The following is a 6,997-nucleotide window of genomic DNA, read 5'->3' on the forward strand; positions in this document are numbered from 1 at the left end:
TGAGCCCCCGTCAAGCCTTCCTCTGGCTTCTGGGGCAGCCGGGTTGGGCAGCCAGGACCCCTGACAGGCCTGGTTCCCAGGCTCTGAGACCAGACTCGGGGGGTGGGGGCACCAGGCTCTATGGTTGGAGGTGCTGGGGCTGGAGGTCTCCTGTCCAACCCCCTATGTCAGGGGCAGCTGTGCTGGGAAGGTCAGACTGGGGTCTCCGTCCCCAGAAACTGAGAGGTCAGGTATTATCTGGGCAGAGGGGACAAATCCCCTCTTTGGGCCCTAACTGTGAGAACCACCACCAGGCCCCTTGTGTCCTCCCACAGCCCACACAGCAGACCCCACAGACCCCCGCACAGCCTGCTGACCTTGGGCCACGTTCCTAGCCACCCTCACAGCCCCCAGATCAGACAGAGGTCACATTTACAGTGCTGAGCCTTCTCCTCTGGTGGGGATCTCGGTGCTGCCAGGCAGACACATCAACTGTGGTGTGGGGGGTCCGAGGCCTCCTTGTGGAAGGGGGTTTGGGCCTGGTTCATGTCACTGGTCGGGGTGGGGGGGGCTCTGAAGAGCTGGGGAGAGGCCTCAGGGCCTCTCTCTGCCTCTGTCTCAGAGCAGAGCCGGGGTTGTGGTGGGACAGGAGGGAGAGCAGTGTTCCCAGGCTCCTCTCTGTCCACACCTGTGCCGTCCCTTCCTGAGGTCCCAGCAGGTCCTCCAAGGCTCTGAGTGGTGCTTGGGGGCTGGTGGTACATTCTAGTTTTTCTGGAAGGCCTGGAAGTTGGTTTGTATCTTGCCTCCAAAGCCTCAGACAGGCGTGATCTTTGATGTGCATGAGGAATGTCCACCCGAAGGCAGTGGTGGACCACGGGGATGGGAGCCAGGGCACTGGCTGTGTCCTGTGTGGGACAGTGTTGCTCAGCGGGACCCGGACGGGCAGCCTGAGTGTTGTTGGAGCCACAGGGTCACAGGGCGCCCAGGTGACCCACAGCCACGTGGGGTGCTGCTCAGGGCAGAAGGGACGCCCTCCGTCCATCTGTCTGTCATCTATCTAGCCTTTTTCACCCACCTGTCTATCTACCATCTACGTGAAATTCAAGGTCACGCCTGGAAGGACACATACCAGATACAACCAGCATGGATCTGGACAAGGCTGTGCTGGAAACTTCTTTACACCTTATTTCCAAAGAATCTTTGTATTTCTTTATATAATCAGGAAAAAATTTAGGCTGGCTCCATGTTCGAAAACCAAGCAAAGGGAGACGACGCGTTGCACAAACACGAGGCGTTGGAGAGACTGTCACTGCAAGGCCCAGGCGGCGCTGCTGGGCCCGCTCCTGGCCGACCTGCCCAGCCTGGCCTGCAACCCGGCACACAGCCAGCTGTCCTGCCTCCGCCAGCGTGAATGGGTATCCAAGATGCAGCCTAATAACCTGTGTGACGTTCAAAAGCAGGCGAGGCTGAGAAACGGTGGGCTTCAGCGCGCGCACAGAAGAGGTAAAATTGTAAGGAAAAGTGAAGAACTCGGGATCCCGAGGTTCTGACCAGGTTCTGGGTCTGGGTGGCTAATTGACGGGACATTCACATCACACAGAATTCACCATGTTAAAGTGAACAATTTGGTCGCCTGATACGTTCCCAACATTGTGCAACCATCACCACTATGATTATTCCTTTTTAAACTGTACAGATGCATTTTATGTGTTTATTTTGTACTCCTTACAGTTTGCAATTAAAAAAGGAGATCCTTCAAAATATTAGCAGTGGCTCTTCTGGGTGCGTGAAGTATGCAGGTGAATTTCTTCTCCTATTTGTTTTTCTGTGCTTTTCACGTTGTTTACAGCGAGGAGTTATTGTTTTTAAACCAGAGACCAAGACCGATGCTCTATTTTAAGAGGAACTCAGAAAACAACAAGGTGATTTCCCTTACTCTGGATGGACACCTGTGTCCTTGTCGCTCATCTACACCCTGCTGCCTCCACCTGGGCCTGGAGTTGGGGACCCTGGAGGTGCTGGAACCTCGGACAGGGTGGGCCCTGAACAGGAGAGAAATCTCTTCCAGCCTTGGCAATTTCCTTCCTGGATTATCCGCTCCAGGTCCTCCGGCCCACTCCATGTTCGACAAACTCTATTTCCCTCTGTTTGGGCCTCTGGTTGGATTTTTGTCAGCACAGGCCCATGGGCTAGAGAACTGAAGGTCTCTCAAGGACGTGGGTTGAGATGTTTTGGCCCCAGCCACTGCCTCGTTCTCCTTCAACTTCAGTTTATTGTTAAAGCTCTCTCGTAACACACTGGAAAGACAGATTTGAAAGGAAAGTTGAGATTCCCCCCCGCTCCAATCCTACTGCTTGATCCAAATAGTATTTCCACCCCATTCTCCCCACCCCTGCAGCCCCCCAACTCTTGCAGCCTCTGCCTGGTGGTGGTAGTCCTGTCTCAGGCCAGGTGTTCCAAGGCAGGCCCCTGCTCCTGGGCCGGGAGGGTCTCCCACTGGGATGAGTGCTCAGCCTTTGCTGTCTCTTGACCTACCGCATGCTCTTGGGGGGCCTCAGGTCTCGGTCTCCTAAAGGAGGGCCTTGGTTATGGTTAATCCCTTCTGGGCCATGGCCGCTTTCTGCCCAAAACCCTGGGGCTCTCCGCACAATGCACATTTACACGGAAACATTTCCGAGTTTTGCCACCCCTGCGCTAGATGTCCTAGAACACCTTCTGGCCTCCAGGGCACTCAGCTGCAGGTAGGGGGCTGAGTCTCTTCTTTGTGAGACCTTAGTTCCATCACTGCACCCTTGCCTGGGGCTATGCTGAGTGCTTTATAGAATTATTCCCCCGGTGTCTGTCCACATGTCACTCCTCATACAGCCCTGCAGGACGGTGGCCACTATCATTACCTCCACATCACAGAGAGGACCCATAGAGGACAGTCACCAGCCCAAGGTGGTACCCTTGGAAAGTGGTGGAGCCAGGACTAGAACTCAGGTCTGTCTGGGCTCCAAGCTCAGACTCTTGCCACAAGGCGTGATCCAACCCTGGGTGGGGGGTCAGCCTGATGGCCTGCAAGGTCCTTCCACCACAGCAGCGCGCCCGAGAAGCCCTCTGGAGTTTCTAAAGCATCTTCATGGATGCGTGTCCCTCAGTGTCCTGCCCGCAGTTTGTGAGGTGGGCAGGGCAGGGACCAACATGCTCTTCGTCTACGAAGGACAAGGCTTGGAGACATTGAGGAAATTGTCCAAGGTCGCACCAAGTCAGCATCAGATGTGGGATTGGAACCCAAGTGTGGGGTTCAGTTCCTCTCCCAAGAGCTGCCAGGCACCGAGGTTCTATGTTTCTCATGATTAGGGTCTACCCACCCAGCCCACATCTGTCCATCTGTTCACCACCCAACTACCCATCCACTCTAGCACCCACCAACCCACCGATTCACACGCCCGTCTATTCATCATCCATCTGTCCGTCCATCCATACATCCACCCATCCACCCAGATATCCACCAGTCATCTACCTATCTCCCCAGCCACTCATCCACCTGCCCCACTACTCATCTCCCCATTCACCCATACAACTATACACCCAACCATTCACCCACCAGTCCACCCACCCACTCATCCATCCACCCACCCTCTCATCTGCCCATCAGTTACTCACCCATGTCCATGCACGTGTCCATTCACCCACTCCTCCCTCCCTCCTTCCTTCCCTCCTTCCCTTCCTCCTTCCTCCCTCCTTCCTTCCCTCCCTCCCTCATTCAATCTGTTTATTGGGAGTCTTGGAGTTACCAGGCACTGGGCTGGGGTTGAGATGAGGAGTCTGCAGACCTGGGGAGGAGCTGCATCTCCTGGAGCCAGTAGCTTTTCCTTTGTCAGTGAGGGTTCTGGAAGGGGAGCTGAGCCAGGAAGCAGACAGACTGCAGAGCTGACTGAGTTCCTGCCATTTTGGGCTCCAGGCGACAGCTCTAAAGTCACTGAGTTGTGTTAAATACTGTATTTTTCTGGGTAGAAAGTGAGGAGTGAACCACCGAGGTATGGTGTCTGACCACACGTCACTTGTAGAATAGAATGTTGGCCGTGACCTCCAGCGAGGAGATTCTGTACACAGAGATTCTATGAATATAAGAAAGAAACGACATGTGTACGAGTGACTAGAGAGCTAACGTAAATGTAATTGGAATTAACAAACTGGATAACGCAGAGTGGGTTTCCAGTAACAGTTTCTACCCGGTGTCTGCTCTTCATTGAGCCAGGGGTTGTTAAGGGACTTTTCCACATTCTCTCCTGTTCCCCGTAATGGACAATGCACCTTAGCAACTAACACTGTCGCCATCCACGTGATTAGAACACAAGGAGGGAGGCTGTCAGGGTGAATTGTCACCTACGTGGTGGAGAAGTTTGTCAGCCTAGGTCTTCCCGCCTCCACTCACCAAGCTCTGGGCAGCATACAATAATTAATATTCTCCTGGTCCAAGGAACCGGGGACATCTCTCGAAGTCTCTCCTGGCCTGAGTCCGATTGTGCTTCTGCCCCTCGCACCTTCTGCCAGCCCCGGACTAACCCCGGGGCCCACGCCACTCTGCTTTATCTGTAGGAAGGTTCGTAACACTGTTTGTAGACACTGTTTAAACTGTGATTGCAATCGCTCTGTCTTCTGTTTTTAATTGTATTAAACGGGTTGCTTTTCTCCGATCCGCTGTGCTCTCTGCCTGCTGCCGGGCCCTCACCGCCCCTGGAACACCTTCTCTTGTTTTTCCCATGGCCAGAAACTCCTTCTGCTTCCTGCCCCGTGTGGAGCTGGAGAAGGAGCTGCGAGAGACTTTCACCAGTTTGGACAAGATAACCCTCAGGAGTGAGATCCCATATTGGTACTTTCATGACCTTTGTCCCTGTGCATTTCACACCCCTCCCACCCCCTGTCCCGGGGCCTGAGCTACACGCTTCTGTCTTCGTCCTCACCATAATCCCAGACCCTGTCTCCACCTTTGACGATGCAGCAGGCATGCGACAAATATTTGTTGGATGTCAAGTGAATTGGGATAAATATGCTTACTTAAGTGAGAAAAAATCTGTTTTTCATCACTGTACATTAAATGTATAATCATTGCACAAACATTATAAAAGTCCAATGCTCACAATAGAAAATGACACTACCTGTCGTGTCCACCCCCACCGGCAGCCCTGGTAACAGATTCGGATGAGAACGTAGGTGTGGAAATAGACAGAGAGACGCCTTCCCAGAGGTCACGTTTTGTGACTTCTTTGTGCTAATATGTTCAAGCCCTTTCAGATGTCATTCAAGTCTAAGAGACCATTTTTAGTGCACCACTCATCTTCAGTCAGCTCACGGTTTTGTTTTCTGATTATAAAAGTACTACATGTCCTTGGAGAAACCAGAAAACGGGGAGACGTATAAAGAATCAAATAAAGCAAACATCTGCTCTCACCACCGGAGAGGACCCCTGTCGGCGTGTTGTTGACAAGGGTCCTTCCAGACTTTTCTCTGCGTGCAGTGGTGTCCTTTCTACAAAGATGGGCTCAAGAGAGCCTTCTCCTGTTACCTGCCCGGATGCCACCGTCCCCCGCTCTGGCATCAGGTCATGCACAGCCCCAGAGCCGTTTGGAGCTGTGGGCCTGAGGCCACCGGCAGCAGACGGGCTAGTCAGACACACACTGACGGGCTCACCTCGGCGTCTCCGTGTGCTGGCCCTGTGATGTCTTCACGATGATTTTCTACCAGCGGGCCTGCTGGGGTCAAGGGGGAGTGCCTTCCTGGGCCATGGATATGGGGGACAAATTTCCCCCTGAAAAGCTTCACTGTGTGTCCCCGAGGCCCCTCAGAATCATGGGGTCTTGGGAAGCCAGGATGCCCTCGCCCACCTGCCTGCCTGCCCACTCAACCACTCATTCTGCTGCAGGAAGGGCCTGGGCTGCGCCTCCAGAGCCCGGCCCCTTCCTCTTGTGTCAATCTGCTCTCTGACCCTGCTGGTCCCCTCCCTGGGACCCTGCTGACAAGGAGGAACACCTCGGGGGATTTTGAGATCCCTTGAGGTAGGGCCCTCCAGGATTCCAGGACCCAGGATGGAACTCAGGGGAGAGGAGGGGAGGCAGCCAGGGGGCAGCACCAGGCCCAGAGGGGCCGGGCGTGGCTGGAGGGCTCTGCTACCCCCACCTGGGAGCTACACAAACATCCGGCCGCAGCTCTGAAACTGCACGACCTGATTCCTGGGCCGCAGCTGGCCCTGTTTGTCTCTGGCCCCACGCCCTGCTGACCATGGGCCTGGTTTCTCTTCCCCTTACTTCTCCCCTTTTGCCACCCCGAGTTCTGGTTTCAACCAGCTCAGGGTTAACTTTAGCTTGGGGATTCCCAGGGGTGGCCAGCTGCAGGCTGGGCCAGCACTCCTCCCTCCTTGCCCCCACCCACCCTCAGCCTGCTCCTGACTCAGGCCTCACTGCCCCTCCAGGCCCAGGGCCTTCCCTCTCAACCCCTTCCTCCAGGAATTCCTAGTTTCCCTAGAATTCCTAGGTTCTGGCCCTCAGGGCTCCTCACCCAGCTCCTCCTTGAGCAGAAAGCAAGGCTGGGGCCCAGAGAGGGGAAGGAAGTTGCCTAGGGTCACACAGCATGTCAGAGGCAAGCCCCAGTGACAGCCCAGGAAATGACAGCAATGGCGGGGGGTTGGTGAGAGTCACCCTGGGCCAGGTATGCCACAGGCATCTTTAATCCCCAAACCCCCCCTGTCAGGGAGGAAACTGAGGCCCACAAAGGAGAAGCAAGGTCATAGCTAGCAGTCAAGGTCAAGGACTGAGAAAGGCTGCGTGTGGGTGGGGACCCAACCCTGTCTGCTCTGAGGTCTGGGCTCCCACTTCCAAGTCTCCCCCAGGCTCTTTGCCAGCCAGCCCTTCCTCCTCCCCGTGAAGGGGCGGCCGTGGAGTCCACTCTTGAGCCTCTTTTCTGCACCCTGGAGATGGGGTTAAGGCTGGGGAATGGTGGGGGGAAATTGCCCCAAGTGAGCACATGGCAGAGGGCA

The 6,997-nt window shown here is 55.0% G+C and overlaps 1 long non-coding RNA gene across 2 annotated transcripts; it reads right to left on the reverse strand.

Annotated features, from left to right (window-relative positions):
- Nucleotides 1–1,151: 1,151 nt before the first annotated feature.
- On the reverse strand, nt 1,152–6,498 carry LOC123480408 (uncharacterized). Of its 2 annotated transcripts, none has more exons than XR_006656413.2 (4): nt 5,656–6,498; nt 4,400–4,557; nt 3,759–4,082; nt 1,152–2,276 (listed from the first exon to the last, which is right to left on the reverse strand). It is a non-coding gene; the product is annotated as an uncharacterized lncRNA (long non-coding RNA). The 2 variants fall into 2 exon arrangements; XR_006656414.2 differs by having other exon boundaries at nt 3,798–4,082; nt 5,656–6,497.
- Nucleotides 6,499–6,997: the final 499 nt, after the last annotated feature.

Source organism: Desmodus rotundus, chromosome 7, assembly GCF_022682495.2.
Source record: "Desmodus rotundus isolate HL8 chromosome 7, HLdesRot8A.1, whole genome shotgun sequence".
Lineage (NCBI taxonomy): Eukaryota > Metazoa > Chordata > Mammalia > Chiroptera > Phyllostomidae > Desmodus > Desmodus rotundus.